Raw genomic sequence first — 22,231 nt, 5'->3', positions numbered from 1 at the left:
TTAGCCAGTCTCATATGGAGGTAGGGGTTTTTCATACCCCAGAACAGGCAAACTGGTCCCCTTGAACACACATGGATTACAGTCATGAATACATCCCAGCCATATGCTGGTCCTGAGCCTGGATAAAATAGGTGGTTGGGGAAAGCAATGGTTAACTACCCTGTAAAAATCTCATCAGAAATACTTTGTGGGGAAAAGCCTACAAGTCACCTATAATCGGAAATGACTGAAAGGGAAAATCAGTCAGTCAGTTATATCGTAATGTTGAATTTAATGATATATATATATTGTATGTAATACATGATGACTAAACTTTGAAGCAGAAATCCTCCTCTGATAGTGATATCTTAACCTTCTTAGATAAACTTGTAACTTTCATGCTGAATGTTATTTTTTTGTAACCTTCAGTACAACCTTTTTTTGCTTATTCATTTTAAGTAGGCACAATCTGCAATGTAAATTTTCATAACATACAGTGTTTTTTTTAATCACCAAAGTTGTGATAGAAACAATAGCACAAAACCCAGCAAAACTAAATCACATACAGGTGACTTAATTTTGTTTTGTTGTAATTTTTTATCAACAAAAACAATGCAATTCTCTAACTTCGATAGCATATTAGCAAATGTAACTTGTATAATCAGACCATATCTGGCTACTGTGGATTCTTCTCATCTGAATTTCAAGGGAATGAGGAAACTTTAAAAAAAATGAATCAGATAACAAAGGTGATATTAGAAATTTGGAAAATGAACTGTGAGAATAGAATGAGGAAATGTAATCTGTTAAAGGTTTTTTTTTTTTTAATATACTGTAATCTCAAAAAGAAAGGTTGCAAACCCACAGTGCTTTAGTATTCTTTTATCCACACATGGCACTGTAGTGTTATAAGTCCTATGACCTTCCATATGTGGGGTTATCATTAAAAAAAAAATATGGGTGGGCTGTGAGGAAGAGGGCTAATGATTGAAAATTATAATTTATTGAGAAATGCCTACCAGACAGATATAGGGACAGTTTTGCTACCCCAAATATTTAAGAAGGGCAAAAAGGGAGGATAAGTGCAGTTGATGATAGCAGAGGAATTATGCTCAAACAAAGCAGAAAGGCAAGGGAGAAATACCACCAGTTGTTCTGAGGGAATATGGTGTGAAATAGTAACTTGTATTTTATTTTATTTTTTATTTTTATAATGTAATCTCAAACAAGAAAGGTTGCAATCCCACAGTGCTTTAGTACTCTTTTAGAGAGAATAACATATTCAGTTGGATGTTACTATGTGATTGAAAATGTGAAGTCATGACAGAGAATTGTACATTCATGACTTATTTTTCACGGTATTAACAACACCACAAACACTTTTATCCACAAATATGTTTTATTAACGCTAATATTTCGCGGATTTTCAACTTAGCATCATCAGAGCACAACACACATGTAAACGCGGCAGTGAGTGAGTGAAACAATATAATTGCAAAAGACAAAAGATCTAAAGTCCTATTTTTGGCACCCTCTAACGAAAAAAAAAAAAAAAAAAAAAAGGCAGCAGTTATCCAGGAGTTTTTCTTAGGATAACCGTCTCCCAAATTTTTGGCAAATTAATGCAACCATATTTGTTAAGGTTGGGAGAATTCTTCAAAGCCATTGCTGACTCAAAAAATAATCTTTCAGATCTATAACGACTCCTAAATAGCACATTCGTTTTCCTCCATCTAATCCTGTGTGAAGGAGTGTCCAAAGCTTGGTCTGCCAGTCCCAACTTGCCATAGTAATAATAGTGAATGTATCTTTCATGTTCTTCCAGGCGGATGTTCACTGATCTTCCTGTTTGCCCATAATAGGCCAAGTCTCAGTCACATGGAACTTCATACACTCCTGGGTGTGCTAAAGGGTGAAGTTTATCCTTTGGCAAGCAGATCAGAGTTGCCAGCTTGACATGGGGCTTGAAGGTGGTGCGAAGGCCATGTTTCAACAATACTTTGGCTATCTTTTCCGATGTACCTCTGATATAGGGAATGGAAATGGTCATGTTGTATTCTTGTGTATTGGGGGGGCAGAGTAATGGGCCTATGTAGTATTTTTTCTATTTTGTAGGGATTGTAGCCGTTGGCTACGAACGTATGGCGCAGGTACTGGAGTTCAGTGGTCAGAGCTGTATCGTTAGAACAAATGGCTCTGGCTCTGTGTGTAAGTGTTTTTAAAATGCCATACTGTTGGACTGCATGATGATGTGATTGTTTATGTAGGTATCTTTTTGTGTGTGTAGGCTTCCTGTAAATAGAAAAAGATAGTGATCCATCTGAAAGGCGGGTGACTAATGTGTCAAGAAATGGTAGACAGTTATTTGATTCTTTTTCTACTGTGAAGTGAATTTTGGGGTGTTGGCTGTTTAGGTAGGTGAGACTTCACCCTTTAGCACACCCAGGCATGTATGAAGTTCCATGTGACTGTGACTTGGCCTATTATGGGCAAACAGGAAGATCAGTGAACATCTGCCTGGAAGAACATGAAAGATACATTCGCTACTATTACTATGGCAAGTCGGGACTGGTAGACCATGCTTTGGACACTCCTTCACATGGGATTAGATGGAGGAAAACGAATGTGCTATTTAGGAGTCGTTATAGATCTGGAAGATTATTTTTTGAATCAGCAATGGCTTTGAAGAATTCTCCCAACCTTAACAAATATGGTTGTATTAATTTGCCAAAAATTTGGGAGATGGTTATCCTAAGAAAAACTCCTGGATAACTGCTGTTTTTTTTTTTTTTTCGTTAGAGGGCGCCAAAAATAGAACTTTAGATCTTTTGTCTTTTGCAATTATATTGTTTCACTCACTCACTGTCACGTTTACATGTGTGTTGTGCTCTGATGATGCTGAGTTGAAAATCAGTGAAATATTAGCATTAATAAAACATCTTTGTGGATAAAAGTGTTTGTGGTGTTGTTAATACCGTGAAAAATAAGTCGTGAATAACCATCAACGCCTAAGCTTATCAGTTAGATTAGAGAATTGTACAGATGAATATGCTTATCAAGCATGATAATGGTGATTGCTATGGATATTATTATAGCATAGATTGGCATGAACACATGACTTCTGAGAGTAAGAAAAATTAATTTGAGTTTTTGAGAAACAGTTGTCTCAAATTCATTATGTGAAGGGGTGCACACAAAAATTGAGATTCTCAGATTTGATATTTCATCAGAAGACATTATTCTGAATGAGGTGTTGAATCTAACTGCAGCTGATGAGAATGACCATTAGGAGATCACCTGGGTGGCAGCCAGCCATATGAGGAAAGAATATATGTGGAACTATAATCTAATAATTGTTATTATACATGACTTATTTATCATGGTATTAACAACACCACAAACACTTTTAACAACAAAGATGTTTTATTAACGCTTATATTTCGCTGATTTTCAACTCAGCATCATCAGAGCACAACACACATGTAAACGCGACAGTGTGTGAGTGAAACAATATAATTGCAAAAGACAAAAGAACTAAAGTCCTATTTTTTGGCACCCTCTAACGAGGAAAAAAACAAAACAAAAAAACACAGCAGTTATCCAGGAGTTTTTCTTACGATAACCATCTCCCAAATTTTTGGCAAATTAATGCAACCATATTTGTTAAGGTTGGGAGAATTCTTCAAAGCCATTGTGACTCAAAAAATAATCTTTCAGATCTATAACGACTCCTAAATAGCACATTCATTTTCCTCCATCTAATCCCATGTGAAGGAGTGTCCAAAGCGTGGTCTGCCAGTCCCAACTTGCCATAGTAATAGTAGCGAATATATCTTTCATGTTCTTCCAGGCAGATGTTCACTGATCTTCCTGTTTGCCCATAATAGGCCAAATCACAGTCACACGGAACTTCATACACTCCTGGGTGTGCTAAAAGGGTGAAGTTTATCCTTAGGCGAGCGGATCAGAGTTGCCAGCTTGACATAAGGTTTGAAAGTGGTGCGAAGGCCATGCTTCGACAATACTTTGGCTATCTTTTCCGATGTATCTCTGATATAGGGAATAGAAATGGTCATGTTGTATTCTTGTGTATTAGGGGAGGGCAGAGTAATGGGCCTATGTAGTATTTTTTCTATTTTGTAGGGATTGTAGCCGTTGGCTAAGAACGTATGGTGCAGGTATTGGAGTTCAGTGGTCAGAGCTGTATCGTTAGAACAAATGGCTCTGGCTCTGTGTGTAAGTGTTTTTAAAATGCCGTACTATTGGACTGGATGATGATTTGATTGTTTATGTAGGTATCTTCCTGTGTGTGTAGGCTTTCTGTTTCTCTCCCCCGTTAGCAAATTTTTACATGGAACACTTTGAAAACAAAGTACTTACCACAGCTACATACAAGCCACAAGTGTGATTATGCTATGTAGATGATGTGTTTGCCATCTGGCCCCATGGACAAGACACTTTGGATGCTTTTGTCACCTACCTAAACAGCCAACACCCCAAAATTCACTTCACAGTAGAAAAAGAATCAAATAACTGTTTACCATTTCTTGACACATTAGTCACCCGCCTTTCAGATGGTTCACTATCTTTTTCTATTTACAGAAAGCCTACACACACAGGCAGATACCTACATAAACAATCACATCATCATCCAGTCCAACAGTACAGCATTTTAAAAACACTTACACACAGAGCCAGAGTCATTTGTAACGATACAGCTCTGACCACTGAACTCCAATACCTGCGCCATATGTTCTTAGCCAACGGCTACAATCCCTACAAAATAGATAAAATACTACATAGGCCCATTACTCTGTCCTCCACTAATACACAAGAATACAACATGACCATTTCTATTCCCTATATCAGAGGTTGAAACATGGCCTTCGCACTACTTTCAAACCTCATGTCAAGCTGGCAACTCTGATCCGCTTGCCTAAGGATAAACTTCACCCTTTAGCACACCCAGGAGTGTATGAAGTTCCGTGTGACTGTGATTTGGCCTATTATGGGCAAACAGGAAGATCAGTGAACATACGTCTGGAAGAACATAACATTCGCTACTATTACTATGGCAAGTCGGGACTGCAGACCACGCTTTGGACACTCCTTCACATGGGATTAGATGGAGGAAAACAAATGTGCTATTTAGGAGTCGTTATAGATCTGGAAGATTATTTTTTGAGTCAGCAATGGCTTTGAAGAATTCTCCCAACCTTAACAAATATGGTTGTATTAATTTGCCAAAAATTTGGGAGACGGTTATCCTAAGAAAAACTCCTGGATAACTGCTGTTTTTTTTTCGTTAGAGGGTGCCAAAAAAATAGGACTTTAGATCTTTTGTCTTTTGCAATTATATTGTTTCACTCACTCACTCACTGTCGCGTTTACATGTGTGTTGTGCTCTGATGATGCTGAGTTGAAAATCAGCGAAATATAAGCGTTAATAAAACATCTTTGTTGTTAAAAGTGTTTGTGGTGTTGTTAATACCGTGAAAAATAAGTCATGAATAACCATCAACACCTAAGCTTATCTGTTAAATTGTTATTATAATTATTGTTATTATTGCACGGGTACTTCCATAGAATCCTAAGACTCATGTGTGTTATTATGGAAAGCCGAGTTGACAGCTTGCTACAAAAGTATGAAATAAGGAGGTAGGTACTAGTCAGGGCACTTGGGCACTAGTCAGGAAATATTTAATGGCAGTAACAATGTCCAAATGTATTCCCAAGGTCAAGAAGTTAAATAAGGTAGCTGTAAAAGGGATAGTTTGTGAGATCAAGCATACAGTCTGTCTGTCTGTCTCTAAAAAGAAGAAGGCATTATGGAGGCAGTATAATATGGAAGGCAATAATCAGTTCCACAAATAATGCAGAGAGCAGGCTAGATAGGTGATTTCATTGATAAGGAAACTATCCAAGTTCACATAACAGCCACTGAATTAGAGACTTTTGTTGAGCACTGTGTTGGACCTCTTTTTAGCAACTGCCAGTATACTGATCCTCTTTAATTCCCTGTGCATAGTTCAGTGAGATAATGGTTGGGAACAGCCTTCATTAAATGCTGCAAACAGGAAGTTCTGTTTGTTTGCAGATGACTTCTCAGATGATGGTAATCTTTTTCCTGACAGACTATGTTAGGCCACAGTTGCTCCTCTTACACAAACAATGTGGATTATTTTTCCACTTATTTAACATCTCAGATATCTTGCCTTTTGAGAAACCAGTTGGCTCTGCTGTTTTCAAAACCATGGCACCAGCCACATGGGCATCCACAATAAGCCCTTTATTGAACTCTGAAAAATATTGTGTTTTTCCCATTGTGATCAACACTATCAATGATTAATGACCAGCAACATTCTTAAATAGTTGCTTAAAACATGTGGTAATGCAAGTGACCAAGTATTTTGCATATACTCTGGATGAGTGATGTTTATGTACATCTGCATACAGATTTCTAATTCAGTGTCTGGTATGTGTAGTGTTTAGCCAGTCAGGTCAAGAAAAAACCAAGAGAATTCTAATCTTGCAGAAGAAAGAATGATAATCGGATGGTATTAGTTGATTAAAAGGTAGACTGGTAACAATTGCAAAGGATATATTTGAGGTATTTGATGAATATGTCATTAAGTTCATTCTCAGAAATATGACATCATGCAAAGCTTAAATGAGAAAGGAATGGCAGAGGAGGTATATGACGAACTGTCATCCAATAACATGCCTACCAACTATGCTTAAGCTGTTCACTGCAATCGTAGCAAATTCCATACGCTACTACTTATCAGATTTATCCAATTGAACAAAAAGGCAATTTTCAAAAATCTAGAGGAACAAAAGACCAGATCCTTATTAATAAAATGATTCTCAGAAATTCAAAAAGGTGAAAAACTAACTTAAACATGGCATGGATAGACTACAAGAAAGCATTCAATTCCCTACCTCACTCCTGGATCCTAAAATCACTAAAACTATTTGGAATTAGCAAAAACATATGTTCATTTCTGGCTGCTGCTATGAAATCATGGGAAACAACTTTAATAGTGAATAATGAACAATTTGGAAATATCAGCATTAAACATGGAATTTTCCAAGGTGATTCCTTGTCACCATTGCTCTTCAAAATTTCTTTGATACCTTTATCTATGATTCTGAACAAAACAAAACTTGGATATAAAATTCCTAAATATAATATTAAAATTTCCCATCTATTGTATATGGATGACTTGAAGTTATATGGAAAATCGGCCCAACAAGTAGACTCTTTACTAAACACAGTTTGTATTTTCAGTCAGGACATCAAAATGGAATTTGGTTTAGATAAATGCACAATTTTATCTATTAGACGAGGAAAAATTAATGACACTAGGAATTTTAATTTTGATCAAGAAAAATATATAAAAGCAATTTCAGCTGATGAACACTATAAATACCTAGGAATATTAGAAGCCAATGATATTCTCCACTCGAAAGTTAAACAACAGGCAGCATCAGAATACATCAAAAGAGTTCGAAATATCTGAAAATAAAATTAAATGGATTAAACACAATTAGAGCAATGAATTCTTAGGCTATACCAGTGATCCGATACACAGCTGGCATAATAGATTGGACAAAAGAAGACCTAGACAAACTGGACCGCAAAACTAGAAAACTAATGATGAAGTGATGTTGACCAGTTTTACCTACCGAGGAGAATAGGTGGAAGGGGATCTGCTGCAAGTGAGACAGACTGTGGAAGAAGAAATTAGTTTAAAAAGTTACATCTGACAATAGCTCTGAGCCAGTGCTTCAAGCAATTACACAAGTGGGCTTTCTAAAAGCAACAGGAAACAAATCCGATTACAAAAAGGACAACAAAATAACCGATATGCACGCTGGAAAAATAAACCCTTGCATGGCCAATTTCTTCGAGAACTGAGGACAAAATTGATGTGAACAAGACGTGGCAATGACTACAATACAGATACATTAAAAAAGATACAGAAGGATTTATTCTAGCAGCTCCAGAACAGGCATTACAAACTAATGCAATCAAAGCAAAAATTTGGAACATCAATAATAATAGCAAATGCAGATTATGGGATCAGAAAGATGACACTGTAGCACATCTAATCAGTGCCTACAGCAAAATAGCTCAAACTGACTATAAATACTGCCATGATCAAGTGGCCAAAATAATACATTGGCATGTATGCAAAAAATATGGGTTTCTTACTTCTGATAAGTGGTGGCAGCATAAAATAGAGACTGTACTGGAAAACGAAACAGCAAAAATTCTCTGGGACTTTAGAATACAAACTGATTGGCATTTGGAATAGACCTGACATCACAATTATCGAACATCGACAGGTTTGGATTATTAATATCACAGTACCTGATAACAACAAAGAACTGGAAAAAATTACTAAATATCAAGATCTGGCAATCGAAGTTGGCCGACTGTGGCTTAAACACGCCAAAGTCATCCCAATAGTTATCGGTGCACTTGGTGCAAATTCAAAGACGCTATCCAACTATTACAGCAATTAAACATCAACGAAGTGACCCCATATGACCTACAAAAACAGCATTACTTGCAACAGTCCATAATTTACGACGCTACCTGACGGACTATTCATAGATTCTTGGGTAGAATCTGAATTGTTCTGTATCACCAGTCAAATTTTTATATGATATTTTTTATATGATATCTTGTTTTGACTGTGTATCAATTATGTGAATAAAATAATAATGTCTATTGTGCAGTACTTCAACTCTGTATACCGTCAACTCGAATCACTGGCCTTACAACCTCTTGAGCACTTTTTTAATTTATAACAAGCCATCTCTGCAGCCCAAAGTCCATAACTTTACACTTTGACACATTCAACTAGCAGCTATTATCCTTTCTGCAGCCTATTATGTGGCCCTCTTGTGATGAGTTTTTGACTCCAATGAGATGTCTAAGAAAATAATAATTAAAAAGTTGGAGAGAAAGAAAAATCTTACTTACGTTTTAGTGCTGTTTACTATAATTGAATTGTGGTAGAAGTAGCCAGTTATTTTGTTTAGGTCGTGTTGTGCTTTGGAGAGTGCAGTGTTTATGTCTATGTGGACTGTTAGTAATGCTGTGTTGTCTGTGTATTGATATATTTGACTTTGTAAGGCCAAGTTTTGAATGTTATTTATATATATGTTGAACAGTGTGAGTGATAATATTGCTCCTTGAGGGCCTCTGTGCTGTATTTGTATTCTCCAGCTGGGATATGTGCCTATTGTTGTTACTTGCACTTGCATTCTGTCTGTGAGATAATTCCTAAACCAGGTATGCAGTGTCCCTCTTATTCTGACAGAGTATAGTTTAGTTAGCAGTATTTCATGATCAAGTGTATCAAAAGCTTTGGTAAGATCAAGGAATGTGAGGATAGCAAATTCGTTTTTATCAAGAGCTTGATTTAATTTGTAATGTCCTCTAATAATGTGGTTGTGCTCTTCGTTTTCTGGAAACTATACTACTTTTGTGAGATGATGCTATATGATGTGATGTAGTCTTGTGTGTATTACTTTTTTCAAGAAGTTTAGAGATGACAGGCAAGTTATCTATTGGTCTGTAGTTGTGAACGTCATTTCTTTTTCCATGCTTGTAGATATGTGTAACTATTACAGTTTTTAATTGTTTGGGAATAGCACCATTGTCAAATATCATGTTCACAAGTTTCAGAAGTACAGGATTTAGTTGTTTAAAATGTGTGTTAGGAGGTCTGTGAGTCTGATTTTGTCAATTCCTGGACTCGTCTTTTGCTTTAATTGTGAGAGAGCATCTTTCAGTTCCAATTTGGATATAGGAAGAAAGTACATGGTTTGCTGTTGAACTTGGGTTAATAGTTTTGTGTTGGGCCTAATGGGTAAAGTATCTTTTTTGAGTTGTATGATGTTGTTGGTGAAGACATAGTTAAATGATTCTGCGAGTTCCTTCTTGTTCTTCTCCTGACCAAAGTTTCTGGTGATAAAACCATGTGGGAGGTTTTCTTTTTTCAGGTTAATAGTTCATTAAGTGTAGACCATGTTTTTTTCATATTAGCACTGTATTCTGTGAATTTCTGAAAGTAGTAGTGTCTTTTTGTGCTCCTAATATTAGTTGTTAGTTGGTTTCTTGTGTTTTTGTAGGTGAATGTTGGTGGGTGAATTTTTTACTCTCTTCCCTAGAATGTTTTTTATTGCAATGTTGTTAAGGATGTCCTCATTTATCCATAGATTATTTAGTGTGTGTCTCCTGTTTTTTAGGTGTTTTGTTGCCTTTCTGCATATTTCTGTAAACAGAAATTTAAGGCTGTCTTATAAGTTATTGGATCATTTATAGTAAGTAGCTTTTCCAGTTTGTGTTTTTTATAAGGTTATCAGCGATGCTTTTTACTATGATAGTAGAGTGTGGGATTTTATAGCATGTGGGGAATGTAACAGTGGTCTTGTGGAATGAAGTTGAATAAAGTAGTAGTCAGCTAATTTAGTGGTGATTACCGATGATATATATATGTGTGAATAGGAGCTCATATGTTTATGTGGTCTATGCATGATTGTGTTAGTGAGTCGTTTAGCATTTCTTCTCTTGTTGGAGAACATATAACCATGTTTATGTTGCACTGGCTTAATATATCAAGATATGTGTTAGTGGTTAGAGAGCTATGATCAAGGGTGTAAATGTTAATGTCACCTATTAGGATAAATCTATCTGTTGTGTAATTGTTAATGTCGTTTAGCCATGTTTCTGATTCCTCTAGGAAGCTGAGAGGATTTCTATCTGGGGGTCTGTATATTGTGTTTATCATGTATTTATGGTTGTAGTTAGTCATGATTTCCAAATGTAATGTTCACACTGTGCTTTTCATTTACAAATGCTATTATGCTGCCTCCACTTCTTTGTTGTCTACATAATGTGTAGCATTGGTAGTTGTTAATGTTATAAGCAGATACTTCTGTATCACATCTGGAAACATTGCTCAAGATTAGATTAGACAAGAATTGATATATGTCAGGAGGTTGTTGAGCAGGATGATAGTGTAAGCCAGTATTTCTTTATGCTTCTTATGTATGTGTGTAGTATAGTGAGTTCAGAATTTGTATGAAAGTTAACTATCCAGTTATTTAAAGATTTGAATACCAAACAGTTAATGTTGAATATGTTCAGTGGGATTTATATTGTAGCCATATTAGTGTGAGAAAACAGTGTAAAACTTGCTCTTTATAGTAGGAAGGGGAGGGGGAATTGAACACTACATTGGGAGGTTAGATCTTAGTCACATTCGATTACATGAATGCAAGTATTTTTGTCCTTTTGCATAAGAACCTGGGAATCCTTAGTCCAAAGAAACTTCTAGTTTGTTTTTTTCCCTGTTTTTGTTGGTATAGTTTATTTTTCTGATATGAGGTCCAGCATTCTGTTATGTAGACTGGATTTGAGGGTTGCCTGTTATTGAGAACTGATGGTGTTGGCTTTACCTTCTTGCTTGCAGCTAGGATGCAATCTCTTAAACTCTTACTGGTGAAGCATGTGATTACAGGTGGTGGTCTCTCTCTTTATTTTGTTGTGGTCCTTGATTTACAGAGGCAATGTCAGTGGTTGTGACTGGTAAACCGACTGCTATGCCAATTAATTGTATTAGAGTTGAGATCTTCTGATTTTTTTTTGGGTATCTCGTCTATTTGCAATTCTTTCTTCCGTTCTTTCTGCAAGACATTTTCTATTTGAGATTTGAGGGTTTTCACTTCTTTTCTCAACTCTTTGTTCTCACACTTAAGAATTTGCTGCTTTTCCATTACTGCTAACAGATCAAATTTAATAGCACATGCAATTCCATGTTCCATACTGCATTGTTGTATTGTAAATAGTATTCATCATCCCTAAATTTTTGGTCGATTTGCTCCATGTGGGAATTAAGTAATTCGTTCACTGTGTTTTTAAAGGAATCAAAATTATCAATAAGTCAGGAATTGACTTGCCTTTCCATATTTCACTGCTTTTTTTTCGAGAGAGGTATGGGAATGCTAGAAGAGAGAATAGCAGTAGAGGAGAGGGAATGAGAGAGACCTATAGGAATGAAAGAAGAGGAGAGAATGGAAACAATAGGAGACAGGGAATGGTAAGAGGTATAATGTATGGCGACTCAATGATCCGTGGTGTTCAAGATAGGATGCTTGAGGAGTGTTTGCCAGGAGGAACAATAGAAAGGGTGGATGAGATGATTGTGATGGTAGGAACGAATGACTTGAGTGGTAATGTAAGTCGGGCAGTGAGAGATATGAGACTTTTGCTTGAGACTCTACGGAAGAAGACAGAGAGAGGAAAAATAGTGTGCGTGTTGCCTAGGTATGATAATGATGAGCTGAGCAGAAGTGCGGTGATATTGAATGGCATAATAGCAAGAATGTGTGACAAGAGAGGACTGGTATATGTGGATGCTTGGAGTGCGTTTGAGGAAAGAGAGTAATAGTATGAGAGAGACCGTTTACATTTGAATGAGGAAGGACGTAGGCATCTGGAGAGATTGCTGTTCTGAACGAGTCAGTGTGTCCCAGGAAGGATGATAGTAGGGGTGGCCTCTTGTGGGAATAGATACTTGGGAGAAGGGAGACAATGTCAGTAACACTGAGCCCAGTGGAGTCTAGAAGGGAAAATGCTGGGTATAGAAACAATGGCATTTATATGCTTTATACTAATGCCAGGAGTTTCCGGAATAAGGGAGAAGAATTGGTGGCACAGATAGCATCAGTCTGGCCAAAAATTATTGCGATCACTGAGACATGGTTGACAGAAGGGGATATAACAACAGGAATAGAAGTCGCTGGGTATGGCATTTTTCATCAGGATAGGAGGGGAAAGCATGCTGGTGGGGTACTGCTTATGATAAGTGATGACCTATGTAGTCTAAGAGTGGAGGCTTTGGAAGGAAGTGAGACAAATGATTTTGAGAGCGTATGGTGTGAGGTAGAGGTAGGCAAGACAGGATATTTAGTGGGGTGTTGCTACAGACCCAGGAGCACAGAGGATGGGGACCAGGAGATGTTTAGACAGCTAAGTCTGGCAAGTGCAAGAAGAATGATTGTTATGGGAGATTTTAACTACAGTAGTATAAATTGGAGAGAGGAAGATGCATGTAGCAATAGGGGAATGGAATTTCTAGAATTCTTGAGGGACAAATGTCTTAGGCATCATGTAACAGAGGGAACAAGAGGTTCAAGAGTTTTGGATTTGGTTATAGCATTAGAAGAGTTGATAATAACTGAGTTGACATCTCTCCCACCAGTTGGAGAGAGTGACCATATGGTTTTGACTTGGAAAATGAATAGACATGCAAGAGTATCAAAGAGACGGGACCTTATGTGGAATTATAATGCAGGTGATTATAATAGTCTTAGACGTCAACTTCGGGAAGTTTCATGGAGGGAGGAATTGGAAGGCCGGGATATCACCAGTGCGTGGGAAATTGTGAAAGAATATTTGTTATCAGCAATGGTAAGTTGTATACCACGAGTGAAGAAGAGGACACAATTTGGAATATAGTGGATGACAAACAATATTAAACAGGAATTGCATGCGAAAAAGAGGCTATGGAAGAGATATAAGGAGACAGGTGAAGAGAAGATGCATGAAGAATACAAGACACAGGCCAGAAGAGTGACTAGTGTGGTAAGGAAAGCAAAACTCGAATATGAGAGGAGATTGGCCCCTAAGATCCAAAGACAATCCTAGGGAATTTTTTGGGCTATGTGGCCAGTAAGAAGAGAAATGACTGTGTAAGAATGATATTGTGGGATAAAAATGGGAATAGAGTGACTGATGCAGAGGACATAGTGGAATTGTTCAATGAACACTTTATTGGAGTATTTCATCCTAGAGGAGTCAGTTTTAATGATAGAGGGATAGAGCAGGTTCGAGGTTTAGAAGTACAGGAGAGTGTGTTTCAGATACTGAGTACTCTTGATGTCAGTAAAGCTGTGAGACTCAATGGTATTTCACCTCGAGTTTTGAGAGAATGTGCTAGGGAACTGACAGTGCCTTTAACCTGGCTTTTCAATGAAAGTCTGGCTTTGGCAAAAGTGCCCAGGAAATGGAAGGAAGGTAAGATAGTGCCATTGCATAAGGGTGGTAACAGACTGGAAGTGTCTAATTATAGGCCAGTCTGTGTGTCATCAGTAGTTGTTAAGATCTTGGAGAAAGTAGTGAGGGACCGTATACAGCATTGGGCAGATGAGGGTAATGTTATCTGTGAGAGTCAACATGGATTTGTGAAAAGGCGCTCTTGTTTTAGCAATATGCTAGCCTTTTATAATAAAGTTACAAGAACATTAGATGAGGGAAAGGCATATACTGAAATTTTCTTAGTCTTAGTGAAGGCATTTGACAGGGTGCCACATGATAAGCTGATATTTAAGTTGCAGCACATGGGTCTGGATGTCAGATTGGTCAACTGGATTCAGGATTGGCTGTCTGATAGGTATCAGAGAGTTGTGTATGGTGGAGCAGTTTCAAGGAGGCAGAGGGTTACAAGTGGGGTCCCACAAGGCTCAGTACTAGGACCTATATTGTTTAACTTTTATATCAATGACATTGCCAGTGGATTGCAAGGGGATATTCAGTTGTTTGCGGATGATGCGAAGCTGGGAAGGATTATTAATAATAGCGCAGATGTGGTAGCCCTGCAAGAGGATTTAAATAAGCTAGATAGATGGGCAAATGAATGGGGGGTGTCAGTTTAATGCAGCAAAATGTAAGGTCTTGAGGTTTGGGAAACATTGATGGGATGCTGCATACTCTATGGGAGGAGCTATACTGGAGGAAGTAGGGGAGACAAGAGATCTGGGGTTGATGATTGATAGAAACCTGAAGTTTAGGAGACATATTGCAAAGGTAGTAAAGGTAACACAGAGGATTGCTGCAATTATGAGAAGGACACTGACCTGCAGAGATAAGAGGGTTATCATTCTGTTGTATAAGTCTCTGATCAGACCACACTTGGACTATTGTTCTCAGATTTGGTCCCCAGGATTTGAAGGGGATAAATTAACTGTGGAAAGGATACAAAGACGGATGACAAAGATGGTTTCAGGACCGTACAATTTTGGTTATGAGGATCGGCTGAGGGAATGTGGACTGCAGAGTTTGGTGGATAGAAGAAGGAGCGGTGATATGATTGAGACTTTTAAACTGTTGAGAGGTGGTTACAGGGTTGACATTGGGGAGTTCTTTCGCTTGGTTGAACAGTGGGAAGGAGTGATGACAAGAGGCCATCCCTAGAAGTTACGAAAGGAAACTGTGAGCAAGAGGGTAAGGAGTGGTTTCTTTGTGTGGAGGGTGGTTGAACCGTGGAATGCATTGCCTGATGGAGTGGTGGGAGCGAGAACAGTCAATGAGTTTAAAGAGTGGTATGATAGACTCTGTGTTTCTTAGGGGGGACCTCCTCTCGATGAGTCTTGACAGACTTAATGTTCTTAGGAAGGACCTCCCACGATAAGTCTTTTGAATCCATGGAGGCCTGAATAATAATAATAATAATAATAATAATATCATTAAAGAGATAGATTTGAACTTGTTGATCCCAGCAGTTATGATGGCAGTTATGATGACCTATAGATGGCAGATTTCACTAAAAATAACTTAATTTAATGAGGAGCATAACACATGTCAACATACTGTTATACTGACCACAGAACTTCCTACTGTAATAATAATAATAATAATAACAAATCATAATAAAATAATAAGAAGAAGAAGAAATCATAAAATAATAATAATGATAATAATAATAATAATAACAGATCATTTTTTATTGATCTCTCAAATCTTTACATATATACAATTATCATCTTGAGTAACATTCAGTATATTATTTTACAAGGTTCAGCACTAAGTGCTACATATAATGAAATTTCAATAACAGAGATGATAACATAGTTTTTTTGCTATCTTTAATAATAATAATAATAATAAATAAATAAAATTAATTTTTTTTTTGACAAAGTTTATTATCCTCTTCACATATACAGAACATTTGCAAATATACAATTGAAGTATTACTATTATATTTTTGTTCACTACAAATATTCAATAATGAAATATTATTTTTAAGTAAATATCTTATTTAAATACATAAATAATAATACTGACAATGTCTTACAATTTTTTCACATACATATTTACAATCATTCATTTAATCTGTTAAGAGAGAGATAATATTTCTATTAACGATATTGGTTGTGGAATAATTTATATACATATAGATAATTTTTTTCTGCATTTTATTATTTACATTTATATTTCAATCTGCAGTTCATTTTAATTCACGAATTATTTTTAAAGTTTCTTTTTTTTTTGTTATCACTGAATGATTCATTTCACTAAAAACATTGCTTTTTTTTTTTTTTTCAATCAGTAATATTAATTTTTTTTTTCAATTTCAATTTACAGTTTATTTTGATTTACAATATACATTGTCAGTCTCTTTTCTGTTAACATGCAATAGGAATGCTGAATGCATTCATTTCACTTTTTCACAATGCTATTTTTTAAATTGATCATAATACTTGTTTGTTTTTTTTATAGGCGTTAGCTGATTTTTTTCTTTTTTGATTTTTTTGTTTGTTTGTTTGGATGGCATTTCTGCTTTCTTTCTCGAAGCTTCAACAGAACTTATCTGAGGAAGATAATAGATGGCGGTAGTTCTGTAGTTTTGTTCCAATACCTCTCGCAAGCCAGGTGTAGATTTAACTGTTTATATGTATCTGCTTGGAAACTTATATATATATATATATATATATATATATATATATTTTTTTTTTTTTTTCTGGTTAACTTGTAAAAGCGAGTACAGGCACCATGGACTACACTCTAACAGATAAGCTTAGGTGTTGATGGTTATTCATGACTTATTTTTTACGGTATTAACAACACCACACACACTTTTATCACAAAGATGTTTTATTAACGCTTATATTTCGCTGATTTTCAACTCAGCATCATCAGAGCACAATTCTTGTATACGCGACAGTGAGTGAGTGAAACAATATAATTGCAAAAGACAAAAGATCTAAAGTCCTATTTTTGGCACCCTCTAATGAAAAAAAAAAAAAACAGCAGCTATCCAGGAGTTTTTCTTAGGATAACCGTCTCCCAAATTTTTGGCAAATTAATGCAGCCATATTTGTTAAGGTTGGGAGAATTCTTCAAAGCCATTGCTGACTCAAAAAATAATCTTTCAGATCTATAATGACTCCTAAATAGCACATTCGTTTTCCTCCATCTAGTCCTGTGTGAAGGAGTGTCCAAAGCGTGGTCTGCCAGTCCCGACTTGCCATAGTAATAGTAGCAAATGTATCTTTCATGTTCTTCCGGGCAGATGTTCACTGATCTTCCTGTTTGCCCATAATTGACGTGACAGCAAAGTTGGGCAAACTTTGCCGTCACACCCAAACAAATTCCTAAACTAGAAATTATGATGAAAGTAGAATGGAGTATCCACGATCTTCCGTCAGCAATGGCCAATAATGTGCGACTAGATATAGCAAGTATTATAAACACAGCTAAGCCTCCAAAAAGCAATATGCCACGTAAGCAAATAACTGCCCTAAAAAAGATATGTAATAATAAAAATATTATTATTACAAAAGCCAATAAAGGAAATGCAACAGTTATCATGAATGAAGAAGAGTATAACAGAAAAATGCAAGATCTCATATGTGACAGTTCCACATATCAAATTATATATCGAGACCCTACAATGTCTCAAAAGAAAAAAGTCCGAAAATTACTGAAAAAAAATTACTGAAAAAAAGTGACATCATGGCCCAAAGAAAACATCAGGAAAATAAAACCAATTCATGTATTTATGGATTACCAAAAATCCACAAAACTAATATCCCCCTACGCCCCATAGTTGATAGCATAGATAGTCCCACATATAAACTGGCCCGTCATTTAGCCAAGTCACTTGCCCCCCACTTACTGGCAACTCCTCTACTTTTGTAAAAAATTCAATCCATTTCAAAACACTGGTTAAAAATCTAATCCTAAAAGATTCAGACATAATGGTTAGTTTCGATGTCACCTCCTTATTTACCAATGTACCACTTACAGACACTCTTCATTTAATCAAGTCTAAATTTCCCCCAAACATTTTTGAATTATTTCAATTTATCATGAATGCGGGTTACTTTACATTGGGAGGAAAATTCTACAAACAGATTAATGGTACTGCTATGCCCCCCCCCCCCCCCGTTAGCAAATTTATACATGGAACACTTTGAAAACAAAGTACTTACCACAGCTACATACAAGCCACAAGTGTGGTTATGCTATGTAGATGATGTGTTTGCCATCTGGCCCCATGGACAAGACACTTTGGATGCTTTTGCCACCTACCTAAACAACCAACACCCCAAAATTCACTTCACAGTAGAAAAAGAATCAAATAACTGTTTACCATTTCTTGACACATTAGTCACCCACCTTTCAGATGGATCATTATCTTTTTCTATTTACAGAAAGCCTACACACACAGGAAGATACCTACATAAACAATCACATCATCTTCCAGTTCAACGGTATGCATTTTAAAAACTTACATACAGAGCCAGAGCCATTTGTTCTAACAATACAGCTCTGACCACTGAACTCCAATACCTGCGCCATACGTTCTTAGCCAACGGCTACAATCCCTACAAAATAGATAAAATACTACATAGGCCCATTACTCTGCCCTCCCCTAATACACAAGAATACAACATGACTATTTCTATTCCCTATATCAGAGTTACATCGGAAAAGATAGCCAAAATATTGTTGAAACATGGCCTTCACACCACTTTCAAACCTCACGTTAAGCTGGCAACTCTGATCTGCTCGCCTAAGGATAAACTTCACCCATTAGCACACCCAGGAGTGTATGAAGTTCCTTGTGACCGTGACTTGGCCTATTATGGGCAAACAGGAAGAACATGAAAGATACATTCGCTACTATTACTATGGCAAGTTGGGACTAGCAGACCACGCTTTGGACACTCCTTCACACAGGATTAGATGGAGGAAAACGAATATGCTATTAAGGAGTCGTTATAGATCTGAAAGATTATTTTTTGAGTCAGCAATGGCTTTGAAGAATTCTCCCAACCTTAACAAATATGGTTGTATTAATTTGCCAAAAATTTGGGAGACGGTTATCCTAAGATAAACTCCTGGATAGCTGCTGGTTTTTTTTTTGTTAGAGGGTGCCAAAAATAGGACTTTAGATCTTTTATCTTTTGCAATTATATTGTTTCACTCATTCACTGTCGCGTATACTAGTGTTGAAAGTTTATTTTTCACTTGGTCAGACTATAATAAATTTAGTTTAATCCTTTATTCAAGTGTGTGCAAACAAAGTTTGCGCCTGAAAGTATCTTCAGGACTGGGGTTAAGTGGTACAACACCAGGCAACTCCTTGCAAAGGTGGAGCAAGCTACCAACACTCCTATCTCAGTATCTCCCATAATGCAAAACACATCTCCTTGCGGATATGTATAATGTTATGCATTAAGGGAAGGGCCACTACCCAGACTAGTGAACGCTACCAACAGAGTAGCTTGCTCCACCTTTGCAATGAGTTGCCTGGTGTTGTACCACTTTACCCCAGTCCTGAAGATACTTTCAGGTGCAAACTTTGTTTGCACACACTTGGATAAAGGATTAAACTAAATTTATTATAGTCTGACCAAGTGAAAAATAAACTTTCAACATCTTTCTCTAAATCCAGAGTAATTTAATAAAAAGGTGGCACACCGATTGGCAGCTCCTATAGGAGGAGATGACCTTGCTAATTGCTTCTGCCTTGGTATCTCCACTTGGGCCTGGCTCCCACTGAAGAGACCTCAAATCAAAACTAGTCTGGGTAGTGGCCCTTCCCTTAATGCATAACGTTATACATATCCGCAAGGAGGTGTGTTTTGCATTATGGGAGATACTGAGATAAAGTGTTGGTAGCTTGCTCCACCTTTGCAAGGAGTTGCTCGGTGTTGTACCACTTTACCCCAGTCCTGAAGATACTTTCAGGTGCAAACTTTGTTTGCACACACTTGGATAAAGGATTAAACTAAATTTATTTATATGATGTATACAAGTGTGTTGTGCTGTGATGATGCTGAGTTGAAAATGAGCAAAATATAAGCATTAATAAAACATCTTTGTGATAAAAGTGTGTGTGGTGTTGTTAATACCGTGAAAAATAAGTCATGCATGGACTACACTGTTTAACTTTTTTTGCAAGGGGGATTGGATATGGTATGTTTGAATCCTTGTAATGGTGTTTGAGAGTGGTTTGTTATAGATTTGTGTGTGTGTGTGTGTGTGTGTGTGTGAAAGAGAGAGAGAGAGAGTAATTTTCCTCTAATTTTCACTCTCATTGTAATATTTATATAGCACATAGGTCCCTAGGTTTCTGTCGTCAAATGGCAGTTTGTTTATCATGTCAGGTATGTAGAAATTTCTTTTCTGTAGTGATTATTATACTTATATGTTATGTAGTTTGTTGGTTGTGGTCTTGTTATATGATATGCAGTTCTGATTACTCTTTAGGTTGGACTGAAGTAATGTTTTAGTATGGCTGTGTAGTGGCATAAGTGTTTCACCTTAAATATTTTGTGGTCTGTTCTTGCTACCCATATAAGTGTGGGCTGTTCTCTTTGTTCCCAGAATATTAGTTTTAACATTTTATTTTTGCAGTGATTGTAATCTGTTAAGTTTGTAGTCTGTGCAGAATGCGTATGATGTAATTGCATATCTTAAAATGTTTTCACAAAATGCTTTATGGATTACTATTTTTGTGTCTGTCAGAGCAATGTCTTTTAATCTATATAGTTTGCTTGCTATTATCCTGAATTTGTTGTGTAGATAATTTGTATGGCTATTCCAACTTTGATCAGCATTGAAGTGAAGTCCAAGATAACGTGTTGTTTTCACCTGTGTGCTGTTTGTGGTTTTAGGATCAGAGCTTTGTGTATAGGAGGATGGATGTCAGATAGTGAGATATTTAGTTTCTATAGGTAGGGTCTGGGGGTATTGAATATCATTAGCTTTGTTTTTTCAGGATTATATATTCTGTTTTCAGCTAGTGTGCATTGCTTGATTGATGTCGAGTTGCATGTTTGTGTAAGCTATATTTGCATTGTCGTGAATGTATACTATGGCCATGTCGTCTGCATATTGAAAAATTTTACTTTGTAGGGGAAGATGGCTAATATCATGTATGTATATGTTAAACAGAATGGGAGATAGAAGTGCTGATCCTATACATGTGATGTGCTTTTTGTTTTTCATGTATGCTTTGAACCACGACGACCTCCAATTCTGATATGTTTTAGTTTGTTCAACAGGGTTTTGTGTGTTAATGTGTCAAACACTTTTGTTAGTTTAATAAAAATGACTAATACTATTATTTTTTTATCCAATGCAGCATTTATTAGGTCTGTGAAATCTTCCAGCAGTGATGCTGTTCCTTTATTTTTTTGAAAGTCGTATTGTGTTTTTGGGATGATTTTAAATTTTTTAATGTATGCGGAGAGTTTGCAATACACAATGTGCTCCATGATTTGGTTGATTACAGACAATGTGGAAATGGGTCTGTAATTCCTTAAATGGTTCTTTTTCCATGTTTATGTACGAGAGTGATTAATGCAGTCTTTAGTGTTTCAGGTATGTGCCCCATTTCAAAGATTTTATTTAACAGTTTTAGTATAACTGGATATAGGTTGGTTGAGTGTTTTTTTATGTCTTTATGTCTTTTTTCTGATTCCTTCTATTCTTGGTCCTTTGTTAGTTTCAATTTGTTGAATTGCAAGTGACAGTTCTACTTCTGTTACAGTTGGGATCCACATTGACTGGGTTGCTCGTGGTCTTAGTAATATATGAGAATATTTCTTTGTGTGAGGAAAAAATGTTTCTTGTAGTTTTTGGACAGAGTTTGTGAAGTGCTGATTAAAGTTCTTTGCCAACTGTTCAGGGGCACACCGACCATATGTGCAATGTGTTCAACGCACACAAGCGCCAGGATAGTAAAGGTTCCAAAGAGGAGGAAATACTTAAAAAAAAAACGTTTTTTTAAAGTGATTTTTTTATTACAGGGGGGGATAGGAGAAAATCTTATCGGATCAAGGTACAAATTTTATGGCTGAAATTATGCTGCAGCGTAAACTGTTAAAAATAAAAAAATTATTCACCACACCCTATCACCCCCAGGGAAACAGGATG

The 22,231-nt window shown here is 36.6% G+C and overlaps 1 protein-coding gene across 2 annotated transcripts in view; it reads left to right on the top strand.

The window, feature by feature from the left end:
• The window catches only part of LOC150092684 (uncharacterized), a 160,407-nt gene that overhangs the window by 44,937 nt on the left and 93,239 nt on the right, over window positions 1-22,231 (top strand). The gene's annotated exons all lie outside the window — the stretch shown is intronic.

The sequence above is a fragment of the Typopeltis vanoorti genome, chromosome 25 (genome assembly GCF_054136105.1).
Source record: "Typopeltis vanoorti isolate ZY-2024b chromosome 25, IOZ_Tvanoo_1.0, whole genome shotgun sequence".
Classification (NCBI taxonomy): domain Eukaryota; kingdom Metazoa; phylum Arthropoda; class Arachnida; order Uropygi; family Thelyphonidae; genus Typopeltis; species Typopeltis vanoorti.
Note: the sequence above shows the minus strand (reverse complement) of the source record. Positions and strands in the feature narration are given on the sequence as shown.